A 26,874-nucleotide genomic window follows, 5' to 3' on the forward strand; every position below is an offset into this window, starting at 1 on the left:
TGCAATCACTGGTGGAGAACTTTCCCACCTCCACAGCACCAGGTTTCATTTGCAGAACTGTAGCACTGTTGTGGAAATCCTTCCAGTTGTGTCGCGTTGGCACCGTGTTGATATATTCAAAGTCAAAAACATTCCTTAATGTCAAGAACAAAGGTGATAAAACTGTAAAATCCATTGACTAATAGTTAGCAAACAGCAGCATCCAAATCTCAACAAAACTTAAACTGGAAACTTTTATCCATGTCTGTCGCTGCATCTAATCAGATCAAGCTGGAGTAACATGAAAGCAATAATGAGTGACAATAAAAGGAACAATAAAGGAGGCACAATAAAAAATCAAAGAATAAAAGTATTTTATCCATCCATTTATCTTTCTGAGAAAAGCAGTTTGCCGTGTAAGTTTTGCATGAATGCAGAGCTGCAACACAGTTTGCATGGTTGTGAGAACAGTGAGAAGAGCACAATGAGTGTGTCTTTTTAAGCAAGTAGCATCCAGTCAGCAATAATTGGCGTCCAGATCCTCCCTCAGGCCACACACACGTACAGTGGATGAACTGTCCAATTAGGCAGCGTCTTCTGGGGAACAGAGGTTGTTATGGAAAATCTGGTCACCAGTAACAAAAACACCAGGACGTGATTTTCAGTCATCTAAACAAGCCCAACATGTCAGTGGATCAGTGGATGGCAGTGTAAAATACCATAAACTGGATTGACTTTTTAAAAACACTCACAGCCTCATAAAGGTAAGATAAGCTTAAATTTACTTTCCTTATTCTAATTAGTTTGCTTTTTATTATTTACGGTGTAGTTGTTTATGTACTATTCTGACTCACTGCAATAATGATACATTCAGACATGATCATCAACATGAACTGAGTTTTCTTTCACATATGAAGAACTTGCGTTCTCACATAAGGCCCCTTTGCAAAGTTTCAGGGAAATGTCCAGGTTTCAGTGCCTGTATGAAAGCAGTTGTAGAGAGGGTTAACTTGTAGTCAGGCATTTTTGTTGAAAACCAAACAGCCTAATCAGCCCGAGAGAAAATCACAGTCATGATCAAAGGTAATATATAAACATAAAAATAATCAGAAGTCAATAAATAAATACAAATCATTTCACTACTGTATTTGATGTGCCACATTAGAATTTGATAGATGATAAAAAAAAAAATCCAACAACCACAAGACAGCTGTACTCTTTCATCAGTGTGTATTTGTGATACTTGGACGACACTGTAAACTATGCCAGAGATCTGATATCCTTTGGAAAAGAGATCAATTTAAGTCATAGCTTATTTAATGCCCCTTTAAACCCATTGAACTCTTGCAAGGGCACACTCATGATTGATGCCACTCACTAAAATGAGGATGAGTGTCTGTTGGGAAGGAATGGCTCTTAAATATTGGAAGAAGTGTTTGAAGCATTGCTGAATATTTAGAGTTCCGCAGCTTTCATGTGGCTGGGTTGAAGCGAAGTTCAGCCCCCCTATTCTTTCTCGTCTCCCAGTCCTCATCAGTGTTCCCACTGTCACAGATGATGTCTGCTTCATGGACACAGGGAATCACATTTGCGCCAGGGCTTCCCCTGGCGATCGGGCCCCGAGAAGTTTTGATGAAAACTTGCGAAAGGCTGTGAAAGAAGAGAAGATCAAATCAAGCAGCTCTCGTAAGTGCTGAATCCCCCAGAGAGAGCTTGTGGGATCACAATACTTCCCATAAAACAGCGGGAGCTCGGCCAGCCGTCTGAAAAGGACCTGCCTCTCACAGGAGTGAGGGAGTGCTGAACTGGAGACGGGAAAGAGTTGAGAGAAAAGAAAGGTCTCTCATATACACAGGTTGAATGAGGGTCTTAGCGGTCAAACCTATAGAATTGGAGCAGGAACGGTGGAGAGGGAGGTGGTATGTGGGGACTAAAGAAGAAGGGGGGCTTGTTAGTCATTATATGAAGCATAAGTACAACACCAGCCCCTCGTCCTGGGTTCACATCCCCGCTGTGTTAACCACAGCCCCCCTATGGATTCCCTTAAATCAGACAGGAATAAGAGGCAGAACTGTGTGCTCCCACTGCCTCGCATTTACCTGAGGCTCGCCCTTTTGACCCCAGCTCTGCATGCATCTCAACGGAACAAATTATATTCCTGATTAAGTTTGTGTGTTGTTATCATAAAATGTTATATTAAAATGCACTTTACTAATCTGGGAAAAAAGAAAGCTGTTTATATGCCCCCTTTTCTCTGCGTATTACAAGGTTCAGTAAATTGCCTGAGCAGAGGTGGGATGTTTACCATGCCGTTTCACAGCACATTTTACAGCCTCTTTTTAAGCACTGTGTATTTGGGTTTTTTAAAGAATGTAGTTATGGGCGAGAGGTAATTCCCTGTTGATTCCCTGCAGTGAGATAAAAACATCAGGTAAAAAACACCGTGGCACAGTGCAGCATTCTGAAACTTGCACTTACAACCCAGAACTAAGTGGGAAAAATGACTGAGCAAATGAATCATTTCAAGTTGTAGAGTTGAAGCGACATATCAGTGTGAATGCATGGAATAAATATGTCGCTGCTTTATGAAGTGTGAAATGGACCAATGCAGAGGCTCTCCCCGCGTTGCTCTGTCTGCTGCTCATTGCCGAGGTGACTCCACATTTATGGGCATTTACACCCCCGACTCTCGACAGTTTGGAAAATCAAATTTATGGGTCCACTGGCACTTAAGTTTTTACTAGTAAAAAAATATTTCAGTAGTTGGTTCATTCTGATAAATTGTTATTTGTGCAGCTCCTCCGGGGTTAAAGCAAAAGACCAGAATGTTATTTTCATCCACATGATGCAATGGGACAATGATGAACACATTAACAAAGTGGCTGGGTTATTTACAGAGCTTATGCCTGTGTCCAGGGGTTGCAATTAAAATGGTTTGCACTCATATGCCGGAGTCCTAATGACCTAACAATCTCAGACACTTACCAAAAAATCGCTCATTATCTGTGTAGCTGGCTGGTTGTGTTTGTCATCAGTGGACTGACCTGCTCTGAGTAATGCCTCCTGTGCAAGAAATTCAGTAAATACTAATTAATGAGAAACCGAAAATGTTCCATTTTAAATGCGACAATTGAAATTAATAAGTAAGTCTTGCTTTTCTCTGCATGAGGAATTTCACAAAAGCGTGCACATTTATTTATGTGGGCATAATTATAATAGTAATAATAATTATACTAATAAACTTTATTTGTTTAGCACGTTCCATAGCATAAAACACAGCTGAAATTGCTTTACATAAAACAGATCATCAGAGGCTTAAAAACAGAACATATTCAGACAGTAAATGACAATAAAATAATGATGAAAGGGTTAAAGCAAGGTTAAAATTACAATAAAAGAAAAGACATGGGTGAATCAATTAAAATTAACCAGAAGGCGTGCAAACCTGCATATTCTGCAGAATCGGTTTACAGAGATAGCTGTGCAGTAACAAGTATAGCTTAAGGAACCTTTTTACACCATGTCTCTGTAAATTTCAGTTTTCAAGCACTTCTTATTGATATCCGCCTGATGGTTTCCAAGTTAATTGACATTTAGAGATAAATAAACCACCATAATGTTGTAATCTTCAGAGAATGGATATTTTGCCTTTGTTTAATGTGAGCAGTTTGCAGAACATTTCTGTCTCCATGGTAAATGTATCTGATCAATACATGTATATGTCACATGGTCAAAAAGTCTTGGCGGAGGTATGTGCTCTCCAACTGCCCCTCCACTTTTATATTAACTTATTCCAACAAAAAACGAATTTGTCCTTCTTACACTGTTTATACCATCAGTCTCTTCCTGATCCTCTCTCTTTATCATTTGTCCAGTTGCCCTGCCCCATTACGAGCATTTTTTCCAAAGGCCAGGACCCTGTGTCCATTGATTGTGTAGGATCAAGTCACATCATGGGCGACCTCTGACCCCACAGTCCACTCTGGCTCTTGGCCTTAGCGTGCAGCTGTGGTAAGCGTTGGCATTCCTCTCCTGTAGGTCAGGGCACCATTAGCCTTCACTGTAAAGAATGGCCCACCATTCGTTATGACTAAACAACTGACAGTGACAATCTACATGAGACACAGGTTAACCATTGACCTCTTCCTGTTGTTCTTTTTTTTTCTGGCAAAGCATCAGTGATCTGGAAAAATGTAATTTGCTTCACTCTTCACCTTCTAAATCTCCTCTTATTAATCTTAAAAATCGTGTATATATCAGATTCTGAAACTGATAAATTGCAGCACAACCATTAAATGTCAAACAACGAGCATCTTTATGTGTGTAAATACATCATTCATGGTAAATTCACATGATGAATGATTGTTAAAGTCTCCGAAAGAGTTACGATCTCTGTTGTTGCACTACGTAATGGGATTTTAATGGCTCTGATAGCCAAAACACATGTCCCAACTTCGCTGCTGCATGTAGGTTCAGACTTGGTCATTGGGACTGACGCACATATGGCACTGTTCTTTCACATTGTCTGAATCACACTCTCTATGGAGTTGGGCTGGAGTCCAATCCTATTTTTTTTCATCTTGACGCCCATCTTTTCTTTCTTTGCTCAAGCCCTTTTTTTTTTCTCTGTTTACATATTCCTTCCTCTGTCTTTGCCTGGTGTTGGTTGCACTGAACTGTGCTGATATACGGCTGTTTTCACCGGTGCTGAAAAGACTTTTCTTAAGCCTTCTGGGACCCCACGGCCACAAGTGTCTGCAGGGCTGTCTGTGTTGTAGTCTGTTTTTTGTTTTTTTTAAGTATAACAAAGAGAAAGACCTCATAGTTTCTCAAATCCTTTGAAATTCTACTTTTGTGATTGATCCACAGACCAATTCAGTAAAACCCAGAGGAACAAAACTCTGCTCATATGCTCCAGGGAAGATTTTTTTTGAAGCTGATGGTATTTGCGTTTCATGGAGGCAAACTGTGAGATGTGTTGATTTGTCCTGGGCATCCGTTGCTCCACAGGCTCTCTGGTGAAGACGTTGACTCTCTCTGAACTCCTTGCCAATTTGTCTCACTGAGGGACAGGCGGTCTTACTGTTCCCCCTCTTGTTTTCCTCACCGATCCTCTATCTAAACTTGCCCCACTAGCCCCTCTTACCACCTCTCCACCCCTCTCCCTGTTGATTTTCCCCTCATGCATTCTTACAAACTTTCAGCTATCTTCACTTGTACGTTCCTCCTCCCTTTCAAACTACTTCTGCATGCACTTCTGTCCTCCAAGTGAAGTGTAGCTTGCACAAATTTATCAGACCTGACACTGTGGAAAAAACGCGGACCTCCTTCGCTATCAATGTCTAATCCTTTTTTTTTTTCTTACCAGTGCAGATGGCTGTCAGACGCTGCAATCCCAAACACTGTGTTCAGCTGGGATATGTCTTTGATCTCTTTTGACTAATGGTAATGGCTTGTTTTTGTCTGGGGGGGATCTTGGCAAGCTATGTCAAACAGGGATTTCATCAGGGCAGGCGATGTGTCTTTTTTCTGTATTGTTTTACACATTGAAACTTGCTAATCTGAGAGCAAGAACATCGTGGAGACAGTGACAAGATGCATGACCACTTTTTGTAGCTTATCAGTGATCAATGTTTGAGCTGCTAATCCCTTGTGCACTTACAACACACATCTCTCACTGACTGCCTCGACACACACACACAGACACACACACACATTCTCACAGAACGCTGCCACTTCACTGTAGTTAGTACAAAGCTACTTTCAAACATGACAAACATTTTTCTGAGGTTCTATATGTGAGAATGCAAATGGCACAGTAACTTACCATGGATATTTTGCAGTAACCTTTCCCACCAGCCCCCAACCAAAATGTCCAGAAAATGTCTTAATGAGCCCATGTGAGAATAACAGTTTGGACACAAGAGGGGTCGCGATGGGTCAAGCCAGATTCAGACAAAAAAATTCCCAATGATATTCAGGGTTGTATCAGGTTTGGTCATGTCAGCTAGGTCTATCAGCACTAAATGTGCCTTTAATCTGGGAAATCATCAGACTTGGGTCGAGTTCGGGTACAAGAAACATAAAGCCTGTCGGGATTGGACAGAAGATTGCAACCCAAGCCGAACTCTAGTGAGGATAGAGAGAAAATGTCTGGAAAATTCACAGCTAGCGAGTGGGTATGATGATGATGCTTCTAACTTGTAACGGACTCCAAACAGTAGAATGCAGGCCCTACCCAGATGCCACCCCTCACCTGAGTGTTCTGGACATTGTCCCTGTTGATTTGAACGTATCTGACCTGGACACTCTCCTGCTGCACTTTTCAAATCAAATGTCCCAATTTCCCAGTTCATGTCTGAATACAGCGAAAGAGAAAGCAGTGCTGTTAATCCTATGAACTCAACTCAAGCAAAAGTTGTAAAAAAGACACATTTTATAATTAATCACAAATTATAATGTTTACCGTTGCAGCATTTGGAGCTGCACACCACATTGACTTTGCCGTGGGCTCCTCCAAGCCATGAAAGCCAACGCACCTGTGATGAATACGCCTGCTATTATCACTCATCGAATCAATTAATTAAATCTTCCTAAAACATTTATGCCACTCGTTACCACACCGATCCCTGAATAGGGAGATGGATTACAGGTGCTTCCTGTAGGCATCAGGAAAAAACACAAGACTGATTAAAGCGTGAGATGTTTTCTACCAATCCTCCGCCCCTCATCCATCCATTCTCATCGAGGCTCCCACACACCGGCTCGTTCGGACCCTTGATGGACACTTCTCCAGTCTAAAAGAGGCCACCGGGGGACATTCCCATAGAACGTCTCAGCAGCCAGTGTTAGATTATAATGTGGGGTGCGGTGAAAAAAAACAAATAACTCATGCTAAGTTATTTCTTCATGGAGGGAGCGGGGAGACAGCTGATGGGGACATGTTTAGACAGTTGCACTCGGGCAGGGCATTCCTCACCCTCTGCTGACGCACACACACACACACATTCGAACATGTGGTGTAGTCTATTTGGATACGAACTCACATTTAAACAAATATACAGACGCAAAATATTGGGCAGGGCTCTTGACTCATCCTTTACCCCCCAATCTACATGTGCACACATTGAGTGACATTCTATCTCCTCAGCCAACATGCCAAAGATTTAACACACACACACACACACACACACACACACACACACACACACACACACACACACACACACACACACACACACACACACACACACACACACACACACACACCCACACCCCCCAACACTAACATACAAACACGCGTGAGCTTGATTACAAAGCTGTGGTTGGTTGACAAATGGCACGGTGTTCATATTTTGCCTCCGGCATGGCGGTGGTAATGATTCCATAATTGTCCTGAGCGCTCAACACTCACTTCCAATCAGCATCCAGAACAACTCTGCAGCTGGCTACACACGCCTCTGCGAAACCTGAAAAGACACACACACACACAAACAGTCACATATAAAAAAAAGATTAAGTTTCAACTGTGGTTAATATGAGTCATGAGAAGAATGTTCTTCATTTCAATGTGTTCATAGTTCAACATCTCTTGCTCGGACACTTGCTATGTGATCCTATCTGTTATTTCACCGAGGGTGAGATGACTCTGATACATTGAGCACAGCAGCTGTTTGTCATCTCAGCCAAACTTGTGTTAGAACCGCTTTTAAGATAAGGATCAATGAAGTTTGCTGCCTGTGTTTTCTGGTTACTTGTGATACGTGACTCCTATGAACACGGAGGGATTGCAGGGATGATGCTGACACTTGAAGTGACCCTGGGTGCTGTGTAGGCAGCGTGACTCGTTTTTATTTTGTTGTCTGGTGGGCGAGTACAGTGGCCCCGAGGTGCACAGCCCAACAGCAAATCACAATACACCTGGACAGAGCCGTCCAATCAGAGACGAGCCTTGTTGGATAGCAGGCACGTACTTTTTCCATCAAAAGTTGATGCTGTTATGTTTTTTTATTTATTATTGTGTATTATTATTATTATATGTTATAAATTATTATTTGCTGTGTGTTATGATTTTCCATGGTGACTTTCTCACTAACGCACTGAAACTTAAACAGAACAAATACGAATAGACAAAGTAATTAATTAATTTGTTGGTTGTAGAATGAGCTTCGGTGAATCATATTTTTTGTTTTTAATTTTAACTCCGTAGGTGACTTCACTAACACAAATTACAAATCTCAGAACAAGCATGTCCATGTCCTGTTGTTTACAGATGTTTTCTTAAGTAATTGACCATTTGCATCTTTTTAAGGTGCAGTGTGTTGAGCCTCCTGGGCCACTGTAGGTGCCTGTGCTGAACATCCATAACTCACATGTTACATGAATGATCCATTTCACATACATGGCAAGGACCATATCTGGGTCACTGGTGCAGTCTCTCTTCCATCCCTCTGTCTGCACTAAGTAAGAAGACAGAATTCATACATGCAATCCATTTGACATTATATCACCCAGATATGGCATATAGAGTAAAACGTCTTGTCCGAATCATGGGGATATTTCTGTGGAGAGGGGGGTCAGAGATTCTCTGAGAAGGATTCATCCTCGTACCCCATGCAGACTTTAATTAGTGATGAATTAAGCCTCTGGTCTCAGCTTGCGGGAACACGGTGCTTCTTGAAGGTTAGCTCTGCTCGAATACTTCTGGACTGACTTCTCTGAAAGGCTGCCAAGAATGTCAGAAATCCTAGTTGCGTGGGAGCGTCTTGCTGCGTTCCTCCTGGGTTGGTTGGTTGCCTCCTCCGCTCTGTGTTTCTGCTATAAGCAGTGCCCTCTGCAGGATGCCTGGACCGCATGTGATGATGTAAGCACATTTCTCAAGTGCTGTGCAACTGCCTGTGGCTATGGAGCGATGCAGGGCAGACGGTCTTTCACATTTTCTTTCTCTCTTTTCGCTCTTGCTGCAATTACAGAACCACTGCTTGCTTTGATCTGTAGAAGGTTAAGAGAAAAAGAAAACTATTCATCAGGTGTTGTCACCGTAGAAGCTGATACATCCATTAAACATTTACACTGTTTGTTCATTTGCGGTGGGAGAGGATATAACATCATCACCCTGTGAAGCTGCTTTGTGCGTTGCAGAGAGAAAGACTAGCCCAGCAGCCTGTGTCCACGTGCTCTTATACAATTAGCAGTAGAAGGCTGGAAGACTGCGAGCCAAAAGAAGTGACAGCACATGTCAGAGAGACTGAATGCACATTGTCTCTGCATGTGTGTGAATACAAAATGTGCCACTGACACTGAATGCAAACTATATGTTTGATATGTGGAGGGTATTACAGTCTCAATGCATGTATGTGTGTGTGCCTTTTGGCTGGTCCTCTCAAATTCAATGGGCTGTTAGAGGGTTAAGATGTGGTTTTAGGGTTAGGGTTATATTTAGGTTATGGTTAGGCATGTAGTTGTGATGGTTAAGGTTAGGGTAAGGGCGAGTGTACTCATTTTTGGTACCTCTTTAGGGCCTTTTCCAGCATTAACACTGACCTTGTGAGGACCAGTAGTCCTTATGGGCACCAAAGCCAAAGTGTTTCAGGTATGACCCAGGTAGTGGTGACCCCAATCTGTTCTGGGACTTCAAAAACAACTACAAAACCAGTGCCTTTAACCTAAAACGGTAAATCTTATGGAGAAGATGTGTTTTAAGCTTAAGGGCAAGATATGAATTGTGCTTAGGTTAAGGTTAGGGATAAAATTTTGGTTTGGCTGTCCACAATCAATGGAATCCAATGGAAAGTCCTAACAAGAATAGCTGCACAAACCTGTGTGTTTGTGACACGTGAAGGTGTGGGCTGGTTAGCTGGTCTATCTACATTGCGCTGTTTAGCAAAGCCTTCAATGTCTGCTGTTCGGTTTTGAGGAGGTCTATATGAGGCTGCTTAGAAAAGGCCTTCAGGGTCCTCTATGTTAATTAACTAATTACTTTGCTAATTGGACACATTCGATGTGGCCCCCTCCCCCATTGCCAACCTCTGCTCTGCTATCTCCTCTAAAGCCCTGTAGCAGCCTCCGACGCATCAACACACTGAGCTTCTAAACCACTTCTGGAAAAAACTACACCAAAGTGTTTAATGTTTTTTAAATGAAGGTGCGGTAACAGAGACACTGTGTGATTCTCAAGTCAATGGATGGGTCGTTGTCATGTAGGATGTGTTTGCTTTCCCAGACACAGATTAAGCTTAGTTGGAGAGTAATGTGTTATCTTCGGTGGAGGCTCTCCATCATAGGGAATATAGGCCAGGATTTAGTTTAATCTCTGCTTAACCTGTGGAAATTGTATGGTCACTATCCGCTGTAGTTGTTCTAATGGTATTGTTGTGGTTGATCAATTGCATTATTTCTATTGGATTGATTGTTTATTGTCTGTTTATTTGGATGAATGAATAAATTGTGTCTTATGGTAAATGCATTACATGTGTGCAAAGGTCTTGATAGCAAGACGAAGTTGATAGTGGATACTTGTTCACCTGTTAGTAGTTGAGAACAGCTTTCTGTGTGTGTGTGTGTGTGTGTGTGTGTGTGTGTATGTGTGTGTGTGTCTCCCTTTAGCTCTTTTCTCCAGTTTTTTTTTCCTTTGCTCGTTTCTTCCCCTCTCACTTCCATTACGTTCCTCTTCTTCCCATTTCTCACCTCTTCCTCATATCTTTCCAATTTATTTTGTCATCTCTCTCTCTTTTTCCATTTCTCCTACACTTCCCACTTTGCCTTCACTCCTGCTTCTCTCTCCCTTTCTTTCTTCCCTTCTTTCGCCCCCTTCTCCTCTCACCCTCCTTTGGAACAGGGAGTTCTGGGTTGGGTGAAAGCAGCAGCTGCAGAAGGAGCAGCTGCTCGATGTGTGTGTGTGTGTGTGTGTGTGTGTGTGTGTGAGTGTGAGTGAGTGTGTGTACATGCCACAGCTTGTCCCCTCCACCAGGCTGCTTGGGCAGGGTTGGTCCCAGCAGGGTACCACAACCCTGCCAACACCCCACCAACCACCCAGGCGCATCACATGTGTGCTCAAAACACACACACATACACACATGCACAAACAACACTAACAGACATAAGAGCCATATGTACAGCCACGCACACCCCAATTTCACACATGCACATTCAAATTCAAATACCCTCCTATTCAATGAGAAAACCAGTGAATCATTCAGTTATGAGGCATCGTGAAATGTATGGAAATATAGGCGCAAAACTTGAACGAGTCATCCATTCCCTCATGGAGTTTGTGACAGACATAATGCACTTTGGAAATATTGTGTTTATGATGTAAAGAGCTGAAGAATGAGGCAGGTTGGGGTTTTATTAAAAAAGAAAAAGAAGAAGAAGAAGAAAAACCCAACAGCAGTTAGTAAGTGCACATTCTGGAGTCCATTCACATTGTAGGCTCCAAGGTTTAGTGCCCAGGGCAATGTTAAGCTGAACTCTCTGTGTCTGAAGGTGAAGGGGGATCATCACATTTCATAGTCAATGGATAGTCCTCAGAGGCTTTCATCCTGTACAGAGGCCATTTCCATTCGCCCTTCCTGCACGAGTGCACGAAACCCCCCTACACACACCCACTCCCCTCCCCTCCTACACACACCCCTCATCATCAAATTATAGCCATTTTTAAAGCGCTCTCAAGTTGCTGCTGTCTTTGTTTGGGTGCTGTAATGAGAGATAGGCCCGAGGCAATGATTTTTCTCAGGTAAACAAACAAAGCCATAGGATAATATTTGCTTTAGATGGCCTCTATATGCTGTCTGTATTAAGACAGCGAGGTGAGAGAGTGCCTCAGTTTCCGGTGCGTTCATGACATAAGACAAAAACTGGCAAACTCTTCTACTGGCAATGGGAAAGGAGTCAATTGCCTTTTTTAGCAGGTTTACGTACATTTAAAAAAACAGGTATGCCCGCTAATTTTGGTGAAACACAACTCTAAGAGAGAGGGAGAGAGAGACAGAGAGAAAAAGACAGCGAGAGAAAGAGAGAGAGAAGACAATTAATGGCAGCAGGGCAGACACGGACAGAAAGCGAAATGAGTAGCGAGAAGAAAGAGATTGGTGCTATCATCCAGTTAGCGGCTGGTGCTGGGGGAATACTGTCCTGTCACTGGAGCCAGCCATGCAGAAAGGAAGCAAGCTCTTCTATTGCACCTTGGCGTCTGTCTGCGTCCGTGCAGCACCATGTTATTGCCTTGTCGCTGCTTACTTCGTGTGACCACACTTCCCTATAAACTCCGGGAACCCACAACCGATTTTTTACCTCCTTTAACTCTCCGCTCTCTTTTCATTTATCCCTCATATATCTCTTCTGTTTTTCCGCTTCCCCACCCTACCTGAAGAACATCCATCTCCCACCCCTCCACTTGCCTTCACAACCTCAAATACCCCAGTTCATTTTCCTGACTTTCTCTCTCTCTCTCTCTCTCTCTCTCTCTCCTTCTCGTCATGCTCCAACACTCATGTGGGAACGCTGACATTATGCCTGTGGAGTTGTGGCCTTGGCCTGGGGGTCAGTTCTTAGGCTCAGAGGGGGGTGCTGCACCTCTTGCCTCCACAAACTGGGGGTACTGGGCAGTGTGCTGGACTGGAAGGATGAACAGCTGGAGGGTTGGAGGCCAGTGGGGGCCAGCAGGGGCCACAGAGGTCAGAGCCATTCAAAACCTTGGCTCCCGGCTCAAAGGTACGGGGTGAAAGAGGATCATGCTTCTGGAGGAGAAAAAGAGCTCTTGTTTCCCCCCACAGCTCACAAAGGACACAGCCGTGCAGTCAGCCAGGCAGACTCTACCAAACAACAACCCTATCCCTCTCTTGTCATGTGATTACATTTTCTGTGTTTCCATGCGCGGCAACAGGAATTATTACATTTGTGCTACAGCATACTGATAATATACGGTGTTTATTTTTAATAAACCAAGCTGTGTCTGTGTACATCTCCTGTGTTGTTGCTAGCGATATATAACACATGCCTGTGGAGTGTTCATCTTTTACATTTATGACGCTCATATAGGAAAGGAAGAAGTCAATAACTTTCAGGGCCTAGTGCAGAGCCACTAAGCCATTCCCTGGTCTTGTGGTATCGAAGAAGCAACTTTTCTTGATTAGTAAACAGTGGAGCATGCCCTTCAGGGTACTTCCCGGGACTGGGAGGGACGTAAAGGTTAATCTTCAGTTTATTGCCACCAGCAGTCAGACAGATACTATCTTTTAAAATTCCTTGTCAGGCGCTATTGATCCACTGACATCAGAAGCCCCCAGACATGACATTTCTTGTTTCCCATGCTGCCTGCACCATTACATGACCATCTATATTTACTATTCAAGGAGACCCTCAGCATCATTCTGTGGCATCTGGCTAACTACTCCACAGAATGGCTTATAAACAAGCCTCTTTTCCATTTTGAATAGTGATCATGTTGGTGTCATCTTAGAACCATTGTTTAATTTTAATTTACATATCATCTTAAGGTCAATTTAGACTTCTGTATTGATTTAATGCCATAAGTCCAATTTAGATATGGTTTGCACCTCTTGAAAAATGTAACTACACATTGCCGTGATTGGTGTGTTCTTGGTTGCCTTGATAAAATGGATCTCAGTGGTTGGACATGGACAGACAACTCACCCTTTATCTGCATTAGTGAATTTAATTGTCGAACACATCATCTCCTCTGATGACTTTTCTCTTTTCAGTAATTTGACTAAAAGTAACTATTGTTCAACATTTATTAACCCTAACACAGTCTGCTCAATTTCAATCTCCATTTTCAATATGCCACAGGCTCTGTGTCGATTGTACGCATAAGTGTTAACCAGGCTTTAAGCTAAGTCAATGGTTGGATTGATAAGGCGTTCTAGCCCCATTGTAACGAGCCGTTTCTCCATGTTATCGAGCCTATTAATCTGAGTATGTATTTTATTTGAGGAAGACAATGGGGTCAGACCGCCGAATGCTCTGCTTCTCCTCTTCCCTCGCTTCTCAACTCTGTGTCTTCTTAAGATGCTGGCCGTGATGGGAAATCTATATGGTGCGAGAGGCCAATTTAGGTGGCTCCAACAGTGTGGGTTTGAAGAGTGAGCAGCCAGGGTAAACACTGTGAGTAACGCCTCCACTCTCTAAATGATTTCAGCGCAAGGAGATGTGAGGGGATGGTATTTTTCATCAACCATTTTCCTGACAGGTCTGATGTAGGAGCAGAGGGGGAGCTCAGGGAAGTTTTCCTCTGTTGCCTGCTGCTTCACGCTGGTGTTGTTTACTAAAGTCATCGAGGTACCTGTGCTCTTGTACCTATGTTTTGGTGAGTCAGTCAAAGCCGGTTTATACACAACCTTGTGAACTACCCATTTTGCCGCTTTCTTTTTGGGTTGAACTATTGAGCCAAAATAAAAAAAGAGATCCCAGTGTTTGTTTTTGTTTACTGTTTGGACAAAATTGAACAAAATTCCCCTTTTAGCTCTTTTGTAGTCCCGGCTACAGCATTTCTGAGCCTGCAACTCATTTCTATTTAAGATATGGTGTATCAGGCTTAGTGGGCTGCAATTAATTCACTGCCTCCAGGGCCTCTCTGGCTTTGTATGAGGGGTCAGACTAGGTCAGGCCAGATTTTTTTTTCTGAGAGTAAGCAGCACTAGGTTTGTGTTGGATCAGATGAGACTGGGCTAATTCTCTCCAGCAGCTGGTCCTTTTCACTCACTGTTTACCCTCAAATGCAAAATCTGCTGCTTTGCCCTGCCTGCCTATAAAGAAATCTCTTTACACTTCAACTAACCAAATTTAACAATCCTCTTAATTAAAAGCAGAACTGATGCTTTCTTTTTTCAGGGTGTATTGATTCAGTTGGGGGGGGTGTTTGGTCTGAAGTAAGCAAAAGATAGATTGGACTGGGTCGAATCTAAATTGAGTTGTGTCATGTATCTTCAAGCCAAGCAACCTCTTTGGTTTCTAAGCCCCGTCATTATCTCTGGTAGCCCTTGTTGTGCCTTCCCCCCCTTGCTGGCAGATTTAGTCGAAGACTGAGCAGCTCCTCTGGTCATTTGGTTACTCGCTCTATGGGTCAGCCAGTTCTCTGTGCTTTCTGTGGCCACCACCTCTGCATCTGGGACTTGTTTGCTGAATGCTGTGTCATCAGAGCTTTGCTGTCTTGCCCCAGAGCAAGCTAAGTCTAAACACTGCACTTTGTGGCTGAAAGGCCATCTGTCACGGGGAGGGATTCCGGCTTCTCCTCCAAAAAGCATAAACAGGGGCGGGCTGTTAAGCCGTGGCGCAGCTCACTGTCATGGAAATGCCCCATCTGAGTGAGGCTCAGGTCCTAATCCTGCACCCTCCCATCTTTGCAGCTGCTTTTTAGGGCTCCATGGTTGTCTGTGCATACTCGCTGCCTGTTTAGCTGAGAGAGGGGCCTCATGAATAACATTTAATCAGATGCGGCTGGTCAGGCTGGTTAGATGGCGGTTTACAGCATGTGTATGCACGCTAAGCCTGTCATCACACGTACCCTGCCTTGACTTAATGGGCTTACGCACAGGTAGATAAGTGATGTCTCTAAATGTATACACAAAGATTATCTGATGATATTCTTACATTGGATCATCTTTTGTGTTTTTACATGTTCAAAGTTAGAATTTTGCATAAACTACAAACTAAGTGCTTAATGTCATCATCTTGTTTGTGGTAAATTTGAGCAAAAAATTATACTATACTATACTTTGTTTGTGCAATACAGATTTATTTTATCTTTGAGTCTTTGAAATGTTCCTTTCCTAACTCAAAAGGTTATTTTTTGTCAAATCTATAGACAACCTATTGCTCTCGAGGAGCAGGTCTGGAGCGTTTGTGATAAATCGCCTTTTTTTCTTTCAACCCAGTTCTCCTTTTATCACATGACAAGTGTCGAGCCCCCAGAACAGCTACTGAAGAGGAGCAGCTGAGAGGGAGACTGAGAGCAGAAGATCCTGACATTTCATACATGATTGCAGAGATTTACGTGAGGTAATTATTAGGGCTATGTCTGCCAACCCAGAGAAGATCAATTCTTTCAATCAATTCCACTTTTAAGAGGATAGGCCAGATTACCAGGGCTGGGGGCCGATGTGGACGAGGGGCCCATAATGCTCTTAATAGGTCACTAAAATGTGTGTTAGAACCTCTGGTTGCAGCCAGTGGAGGATTCCTGTGAGATCAGCCATTTTTCTCCCTTTCTCTCATTTCTTTCCCTTTCTCTCTCTCTTTCTTGCCCTTTCTCCCTATTTTTCTCTGCCCCTTCCTTCCAAAATAAATTATTTACAGACTCCCTACTATTGAAACATTTAGAGGGCAGCATTTGTCTTTAGTAACTTTATCGGCATGTTTGCAAACAGTCAATAATTTCTTTTACGATTCATTTTTAATCAATGGCTGCACAGATCCAATTTTCCATTGTTTTGGTCAGATAATGGACAAGTGCATGCAATGGAATGAAAATACAATGTCCATGTGCAGTTATCCCTCTTTAAGTAATATGGTGGACCTTTTTTATTGAATAAGATAATCACTGTGAATAGTTTTCTGCTGGGATGATCTGTGATTTTAAGTCTTGAATGTATGGATTGTAAGGATTAAGAGTTCAGGGGTTACTCTGGAAAACATGTTTTTTTAATTGTTTTTCAGCATGTGCCAAATGAAGCATCCATCTGAGGAGGGCACAAAACATTGTGAAGTCCTTTCTGCAGAAGTTGACATGCAGGACAGGAGTGTGTGTGTGTGTGTGTACAATGTGGGGATTTTGCCACATAGTCCAGTCTCTGTGACTTGCATCAGATAAGGGAGAGGAGTAGTGACAGGATAGATGGGATTGCTGGACTATTCCCAGCCAGTGCTTATTTAGACATACCAGCAGTCTGGAAAGTCAACAGAGGGGAAGGACAGAGACGCACACGAGCAGCAAAGAAACCTGAGACCGGAGACCAGAGCTGATGTCAAGCATCTCAGGATGGGATTTCTGGCCCAAGATCAGTTTTGTGTGTCACCCACCTGGGAGTAAAACTGCAGAAAATGGGAGCTGATCACCGATCTCAGTTCAGCAGCCCAGCTCTGAAAGACATGGTAAACACACCCCGGCCATGGTAGCCTGTCCAGTGTTTCTAGCACTCACCGGGGAGGAAGGTCACTGGGGCCCTGTCAACAGTGGAAGCTACAATTCACCTCAAGCCTTGTGTTAGTAACAAAAGAAGGAAAGAAAACACAACTAAAGGGGTGAACCCCCCCCAGAGCATAATCCATCACAACTCTACACCCATGGACACCACCCTGCTCAGTGCTATGGTAATTTAAAGATTATATATAGCCTACTAGATTTTAAACATTAATATCACAGCCAACAGCTATTTTCTGTGCAAAGCTCTAGTGAAGTATTGCATCCTGAGCAGAGAATGAAGTCACACTCTGTGTGTGTTGTGATTCGAGCCTCTCTAATCTTTGTTTTGGTCGCCAGTCCTGGTGCACGTTCATGTTAGAGCATGTGAGTGCTTTTCTTTGCTATTCTTATTTTTAATTCCTGGTTTCCCTGCTGTGTGTTCTTGTCCCCATTTAGTGCTTGTGCCCGATTCCACATGCTACTAACTCCACCTTTTTGGAAATGCTCAATTCGTACTCACACAGGTATTAAACTCTCTGAGAGTTGTTCATTCAACCTTTTTTGTGCACTCCTGCAGTGTTTTGCACTTAGATTCAAGCCACTGCCACAAATCCTGTGATCCAGTGATGTAAACATACAGGTGGCGACATTTCCGAACCTTTTCTTGTGACATCTTTGAAGCACAAAAAACCTCTCCTGCCCATGACAGTGTTGTTCAAACCTGTGTGATAACATTTCATTTTTACACAGTGTATGGGCACAACACAGTGCTGAGACCATTTTGTAGTCTGTTCCAAGAAATAATTATTAAGTAAACACATTTACAGACGGAAGCATCTGTAACAGAAGCTCCATCACTGACAGGATTAACCCTTAAATGACTTGTAAATGATCCATTTTGCTTTTCTGCAGGGTAGCTAGTTGTTTCTGTTGTTTTCTCCTCCCCTTTACTTTACTCGTGTGCATCTGGTTCATAGACTTTATTTAAAGTTGGACAACACGACAGCTAAACATGGGTTCTGTCATTTTAGGTAGTTCTTACACACTAATGTTTGTTCGAGTGTTAATTTTCCAGTAAATTTGCTTTAAATTAGTTATTTGATGCTATAAAAACAGGGTGACCCGTCATGATTGACAGCTGAGACTGGCTCACGATTGGTTGAGCACATGAATCCACAGGACTCTGCTGCTGAGGCTCCATCTCCTGATCAATGATGGCGTCGTCCATATTGGGGATATTTTAGCTTAATTTATTGATTGTGGGAGGAAGTGGAGATGAGCCGTCCATCTTTATATACAGTCTATGGTATTGGTTGCATGTTTAGGGCCCACTTTCACTTTGCTTTGCAACACCCATAGACTGTATATATATATATGTGAGAACACAAAGGAGGGAGGACATTAACCAATGTAGCATTTCTTTAGGTTTGGAATACATACGCTAGTGCTAATAAATATTGTATATAACCTTTGAGGATTATATTCATACTATGTTTTGACTACATGTATTTAACATGTGTGAGGCCACAGCCCTTAAAACTTAAGCTGTTTACTTGTATTGGTATTGGTGTCTGAACTCATTAACACTGCTGCGGGTGCAGAAAAGAGTGAAATGTGATTATTAGTGGGAACTTTCAGCGAAACCCTAAATGAGCATTTTATTCATCTCACAACAGCATTTAGTGCCTGTAGGCCTTCACTGTACAACCATACAATTAACTGGATCAGGATTTAGTGCTTGGCCCCGAATGCTGCTGAGAGCACTTCCTTTAGCGGCGGTTATACTTTCAGACATGTTAATCACAGATCCTGATGACTCTGCCAATGCGTTTGGTAGAGGACTTCTGTCGGGATACTGCTCCGCATGGCTCTAAATCACATCTGAGGCTTTCTGGTGATTTTTTTTTCTGGAAAGTTCCAATGATGGTGGAGCTGGCGGCCCACGATGCCAAGACGGAACCACCTTGGATGGCCCCTCTCCTTCTTCCCTCACCACATGAAGGCGAACTATTTTTGGACATGTTTTCTTTTAATGGTTGGTTATATTTGAGTGAAGGCTGCCAGAGTGCTGATGATTTTTGTTTTCTGTGCACTTGATTCCTTTTTATTTTTACCCCTTCTCTGCCACTCCACAGTCAGCAGCACATACCTCTGAGACATCTGCAGAAAGGTTTGCATTAGCATGTGAAAGGGTTCATGCAGACAATGCTATGCATTATGAATTCACAGCATTCGTATGAAATGCAGCCGCTGTCATTCCTGCAAGCCTGTAATCTACTGGCAATATATTTCAGGCAGAGCAGGGAGAACAATCTGAAGAAGACACGTGGGCTACTACTACACCTACTATACCATATGCCACTTACATGAAAAACTTGCCGCGTCCTCCATCTGAAGAAACATCAAATGCAAGGAAGTGTCGGATCTGTCACAACTCGCTGAGCTAACTGTCTGGTAGCGAGACACACTACCAAGTGGCCTGTGTTAATGAGGAGGAGGTTGTTTTCTTCTTACCCAGAGGCAACACAGGCAAGCAGTAAACACAGCATTTGATCCCTGAGACTTGCTGTGTAGTTGTCACTTAACAAAATCAGCCACCATCCCATATATATGAGAAATGTATATTCCGTATGTGGATCCAGCGTTGCTTGGAGAACTATGGCGAATGTGAAAGACAAGGCTCTCTTTGTGGGACAACAGATATTATTGGAAAAGTTCCAAACACTTGAAACATATTTCATCTCCTAATGATATCGCTGAATGGACGCCTCATATTGCTCCTCCATTTAGCAAATACCTGACATGTCCCCCGACACAAACTTGGACCCAGCTTTTAAATTATGGTGCATAAAAATATAATTCTTTTAGGATATTTATTGTTGTTGCATTGCTTAAACATTGGCACCAGCTTGTTGTTTGAAGTAACTGTTTGTAAAGCATATGATTAATACGCTGTTTATGCACTCGATGGGCTGACTTGCAAGTTTCCACTTCGCACTTATGGTGGTATATTGTATAAAATACTTGGCAAACAAACAGAGTATGTTTTGCATCCACAAGTGAGCGTTTTGTGTGAATCATCCAGAGACTCAGACGGTGACTCTCCAGTTTTGCAGATAGTTACAGAGTCGTAACGTCCCTGAGCTCGTCTGAGTGCTCTGACTGCCTGTCATCAACCCGTCACGTGTCACAGTGAACTTAACTTTCAGGGCGGTGTAGTGGCCATGGGCTGCCACAGCTGCTGCCGCTGCTTCAGCCAAACAGACAGAGACAGGGTGGCCAAAGTGAAACACACAACCCCAAATTGCCATCTCATTTTTTGTGCTGTTTCCCCGTCCCGTGACGCGCTCGCTGTTTATCTGTTATATCAGAAACGGACTGTGGACAGATCTTTCAGCCCCTTCTCTTCTCACTTCTTTCATTGTCTCGCTCTTTCTGTGCCTTTTCAGTTTGAGGCATTTTCTTCTTAGACGCAATGATGGACGGTTTTGCGCCCTTGGATTTTAGTGTCACAGCTTAATGTGTGTTTGCATGGCTATTAGTGAGGCCCACTGAGGGATGAGCTGCACACTCTCCTGACCCCCACACACTCAGTGACAGAGCATTTTCCCCCTCTCTCTCTTTTTCTCTCTTTCTCTTTGTTGTGGGGTTTGAACCATCATGTCATTGGCAACTTTTTGCATGCGATTTATGTTCACACCAAACTGAAAACACCATGGAATGCATCATCGAGTCAAATCTGTAATTATAAGCTGTGTGTTCATTGTAATTTAAAAAGTGAGAAACTTTCTGAAGTTCCGAGCAGGAAGTGCGTCTGCTTTACCGCAGTTGCTTAGTGGGCTGAACATGCACGCGAAGACGCCTGGCGTGCAGATCTAATGTCTCTCCCAGGACCCCCTTCCCCACCCTCATTACCAGAGAGCTGCTTAATGACAACGTCAATATTGATCACAGCGCAGAGAAGCACTGGAGGACGTGTGGTTAGTGGGCCAAGCAGGGGGAGGACATCCAATGATTTTCTTTTTTTTAAACTTCCCTCATCCCTCATTCATTCCATTTTGCATTCTGGAGAAAAGCTCAGACTCAGCAGCATTCGGCTCTTAACTTCCTATACCTCCATCTCCCTTACATCTATTTCAATTTGTCTCCATTCGCTCCCCCCTCCCTCCGTCATGCCGTGTGCTAGTTTTGCCATCTTTACCGACTGGGATGTTTCAGTATAGGAGCAAATGTGCAGCGTTCTGTCAGCCTGCAGGTGCCTATGCGAACTTTAGTGAGCAGATAATTGCACAGTGGTGTGAAGTAGACATGGTTTAGAGAGAAGAGTTCAATATATAATCTGTTAGGAGGAAAGAGTCCAATATAGGAGCAAGCTAAACTGATTACTAGCTCTGCAGTAAACAGGCCTTTCACTTCACATAAGTCCACAAATGTGCAACCTCTCGCAACAAAGATAATGCACCTGCATGTTGATCAACAAGTATTGATTATCTCTCTTGCTAATTGGGCTGAAGTTAATTACTAGCAATTAAAATCATGAATGATACATTAGCACAGATGCAGTAGACATTGCGATGGAGCCGTGCACCGACACTGGCATATGTAAACACGCGCTCATTCCAATAACAGCTACACTACTCAACCCAATAAAAACACACTAACTGAAATAATCAAATTTTAAGGCCCCCGGCATTGTAACAACAAACAGAGCGACCTCCCAGCGTCCGTGAGATAATTTCATTTACATCACTTTCAGCAGTTTCAGCTGAGGTTAGGGGACGACAATGAAGGAACGAGAAAAATATTGGATGTGACTTTACTTCATTCCTGGGAAAACCTGGTTTTACCTGAAGATATCTGGTGCCTTGGGTTCTTCTCCTCCAAAGCCTTGCTACCGGGCCGATAAGCTCTGTTGCCTCCTCAAGCCCAGGTCGCATTCCTTTTGATCAGGCCTGAGGTTCAGCCGAGCGTGGCTTTCACCTTTTAGCCCCGCTGTCCTTAAGCTAGTCGGTGGCTGCCTCTGCTCCCATACTGCAACAACAAGAGGAAATGAAGGAAGTTTCGTCGACTGGCACCTTATCTGGTCAGGGTCAGTGCAGTGATCCCCGCAAATTAGCCCCGGACCTGGCTGAGTGTGTGTGTCTGCTTCCCCGCAGCTCCGGCAGCCTCAGACAGTTGACAAAACGGTCAGGATTTTGTGGTCGGACATCAAAGCCGTTAGATGAAGAATGAAGATGTGTTTTTTTTCGTTCTCTCTCCCCTTTTGCAGCATGTGCTTGCAGTTGGTTGGATAATTAAAATTTTTGGAGGGGGAATTGTAGTGAAAAGATTAAAGTTCATGAACTCAAAGATCTGTGGATCATGAGGCTCTTTTCATACCTAAAATAGAACTATGGCTCAATGTCTAAATGCTGTATAACATTACTGTGCATAGTAAATGGTGTTTAATGTCTGACGTTCACAAGCTTACATCATGTGTCACTTTGCCTCACACTTAACAACTAGAATGGATATCTATAGAGTGCATACTAAGGCCCGACTGTCCCCTTGTGCAACCACATTTAAATTAACTAAATCCAGATTCTTTGCATAAATAAGCCAGATTTTTTTCATCAAGAACCATGTATTATTCTCTGAGAAATCAAGGAACATGTTGTAAAGGCCTAATCTGGCAATGTTTTTGGAAGTGAAGTTCATGGATCAACCACCTGATCCGGATCCACAGAATTTTGCAGTGTCTTTTATTACCCATACTGCATCCATCCACCAAGTTTCGTGGAAATATTTCTTGAAGTTTTTGTGTAATCCGGCAGACAAACAAAACCTAGGTAATAAAGTTGAAACCTTATGTCTAGGCTACAGTGGCTTAGAGTCGGTTAAAACATCAGACCAAGGAAATTCAATACAAGCTGTGACAATAAGAATGTCTGTCCCAGAATGCCTTTTAATGTGTCTATCGGTTCAAAAAGCTTCTACGTGCTGGGCCCATGAATCTGCATTCCACAGCTTCTAAATGACACTGGCACTGCTTGGGAAATTGGATTCATTACTCCGGCCACTGATAGAACGATTACCACATGACTGATACTCGTCCGTGCTCTTTCATTCCTTTTTCTCTTTGATGCCCGGCATTTCTCTTTGTTCCCTCAGTTTCTCTCTATTACTCCACTTCCTTAATGTGATTTTTGTCCCTAGAACACAAGTGATAAATTTATAGATTTTTACAAAAAGTAATGATTGCTTTTACAGATTTCTTCTCTCAATTCCTTCTTTTTCTGTTTTCCTTCTTCACTTTTTTCCCTCTCTCACCACAGAATGGATGATCTATTCATGGTGGGAGAGAACTGTTTTTATTTTGCCAAGTGCTCCGAGATGACGTGGAAGGCGACATGCTACTCCTCTTCTCACAGGGCTATTCTTGGCTAATTAAAGATTCATGCAAAGCAATGTGGCAACTTTGACGGATCAGTTGCAGTTGCTCTAAATCCTTTTCAAAGCTCATTTCACTGTGGATTTTCTTGCAAGTGAGGCCTTTTAAAAGAGAGGCAACTCCGACCCCAGCAAACGGGGCAGAGCTGAAGATGATTGATGTGTCTCGGGGAAAATCCATCCCATAATTTCACCTTTTCACCTTGGAGATGCTTCCTCCTAAGACCCATATTAAAGCTTAATTCTGCCAACGAGGAGCAGGCGGTGTTTTAAAGAGAGGAACACATGTCTGTGAGGCCTGTTCCTCCTTATCTAGCAGCCTCAGCCTCAGCCAAAGATAGATGTCTGCCATGCCAGCATGTTTATTTTCCTTGCCGATTAGCTTCGATTAAAAGCAGACCATGTTGTCTCTCTCTCCTCCTATTTGTGCCTTTGTGTGTCTGCTTGTGTGTGTTTGTGTGTCTGTGTGTGTGTGTGTACGGGGAGTCCTCCGATCCTCCCTGTGTGGGTGTGTGGGTGTTCATGTGAGAGTCTCCGTTATTTCATCTCCACTAGGCTGCACATGATAATTAAGCCATGGGGGGCTGGGAGAGAGGGAAGGTGGGTTACAGCTTACAACTTTGAGTAATTCTGTGTCCCCCCCCTCCACCCCCCCTGCCCTCGTCACCTCCCTTCCTACCCTGCTCCATCTCCTTACCGTAACCCTCTACTCCTGTCCACCCCCCGCCTCTGCCTTAGCTCCAATCCCACCTCAGGCTGTGGGAATTTTCTTTAGTCACACTCGGCTTGCCAGGTAAACAAGCCTGAGTGGGGAGATGCGAGCACAGTCCATGGGAGCAAATAAAACAGGGGAGGATGTAAATGGATTTATCACTGAGGCCCCCCCTTCCCATCCCGTCACCCGCCTGCATTACCCTCACCCCCACACATCCTCCACCACTGCGCTCTGTTCTCCCGAGTGAGGTGGCACTCCGCTAACTCGGCAGTCTCCTTTTTACGAGTCAATCGCAGACCTCTGGAACTGAGGTGCTCGGAGAGCTCCGGAGCGGCGAAGTGGGGACTTTTGCTTCAAATTTATTTTTCACTCACTCTTGTCTGCAAAGGAATCACTCTCTCTCTCGCTTTCTGTCTTATTGCATCTCTCTCCCTGTGTCACTCTCCATCACTCTCAGTCTCTTTGCCACAGAAACAGCGGTGGTAATTCTCAGAGGCAGCTGTGTCAACTCTGTCTTCAGTTCAACTGTGAATGATAACAGTGCACTACCTGTAAGCCCTTCGGCTCAAGCAGACATGCATTCCCCGCTCCTCTCCTCCCTAAATTATCTGCTGCTAATCCAGATCAGAAAGTTAAAAAGCAGGTCAAGCGCGAAAGCCTTATGCTGAGTAATGAGAGAGAGACCCATGTCTGTGCGTCTGCATGTGTACACGTGTGAACTCACGAGTGTATATGTGTGTGTGTGTGTGTGAATGCACACTGAGTGCTAGCAGGACGGAATCCTACCAAAGCCCTCCAAGGCCTCCTTTTCAAAGGAGTCTTTCAATCTGAGGGCAGGAAGAGCAGACTTAAACCAAGACCACCATAAACAGACTCTTCTGTTTTATAACAAACCCGGCCTGCCAAAAACAGCTCCAAAGCTTTCCATGCACTGTGAAGGGGAAATATGGATTCGACAGGAATACAGTATGAGGGTCGGTAAGGAGGAGAAAAAAAGGGAAGAGATGGAGAACCAAATTTACGTCCCCCCGTTGACAGCATCCAGGTGTGTGCAAAAGCAGAAAATCTATTCCAATCGATCCGGAAGAGCTCGACTGAGGCAGAGAGATTGGGTTGTACACTGCTCCGGCTCCTCAAGGGAGCCTTGATCACGGTTATAGCCCCCTGTGTTAATTAAGGTGCTTTGACATTTGAGCATTAGCCCGGCCTCTCATCTTGGCACTCTGGCAAATCTTTTCCAGGCTCCTGAGAGCTTGTGTTGGGAGGGATGAAAGAGTGTTATGGCACCATTGTTAGGAAGGCGATGGGGTGGGTGCGCGGGGCCTGGAAGGTGCACTACCCACTGGGAGAGCATGCATCCCCCTGTCTCGACTGATCCTGGTGTTCACGTGTGCACCTCTGCAGCATGTTTCGACGGAGACCGCTGCTAATCGATTGATCTTACGAGGCAGCATTATCCGTCCTAATCCCAGGTTGTCATTAACACCCACAGTGTCATTTGTTACGTATTGATCTATTGACCCATTGATTAGGTGGTATACAAATGATAACAAACACATTGAAAAGTAGAGAATGAAAGTCAAGGAGAGCGACAGGAATTAATGAGGTTTGACTTTTCCTCCCTTAAGTACTTTCTTTTGCTGGTTGGAAAGGGATATACACTATACTCTACTGTATTCACTGTGCAACTGAAAATCAAAGATTCCGAAGGGCAGGTTCACTCCACATCAATTGTAAGGAACCAAAAAAATCGTCCTTCACACATTAATCTTAATCATCTGCACAATAAAAGTAGTGGGTATTGTGGGTAAATATCTGCTGTTATTTTCAAACTTAAACAATCTCTGTTCATGCAGAGATCAGTTTCAATTCACGTCCATGCTAACATGCCTGAAAATGAACATCACATGACCACTCATGCACACTGGGCCAACAGGAAGGAATTTCCACTGATCGCTCCAATAATAGCTCTTCTCTTACAAGTGTGAGAAGATTTATCATTATAAAAGGCAGAATGTAATTGCACAACAGCTTTTGGCAAAGACAACTGGGCCAACAACACTTTAAATCAACTCTCATTGTTGTTTTCTACACTGGAAGCAGAGGCTGATAGTTGTTTTTATGTGATAAGAACCTGACAAATCAGCCAAGGCTATGTATTGACAGAAAAGACCCAATCCTATCCAGTCAGCTGGGGGATCCCCTGCATCGACATTATATTACAAGGCCAGGTGGATGAAGTCTGTAGAAAATACGGAGAGTCTCCATCGGACTTTTGCATTCACACATGCACCTCCTCTGTAGAAAATACGGAGGAACTGCAGAGTGCATGTCTGAAAGCAGCTATAGTGTCCTCTCTCTCTTTAGCCCCCTCTCTGTGTGCACCTCTTCTAACTGCATGAGTCCATTCCTGTGGAGAGCTGGTGTTTGTTATGCTAAAGCTGCAGCAACATGCTGTTGAGAGTGCCAGATGCATTAAGGCTCAGTACAGGGCGACTGGAAAACAGACACCGTTTCAGACATTGCCGGGAGCTTTGGATTTGCCAGCTCTGCCTGTTTCCTTTCTTTAAACAACCACTGACATGCAGGATGGAGGAAAATACACTTCCCT

This window comes from Paralichthys olivaceus, chromosome 12 (genome assembly GCF_024713975.1).
Source record: "Paralichthys olivaceus isolate ysfri-2021 chromosome 12, ASM2471397v2, whole genome shotgun sequence".
Classification (NCBI taxonomy): domain Eukaryota; kingdom Metazoa; phylum Chordata; class Actinopteri; order Pleuronectiformes; family Paralichthyidae; genus Paralichthys; species Paralichthys olivaceus.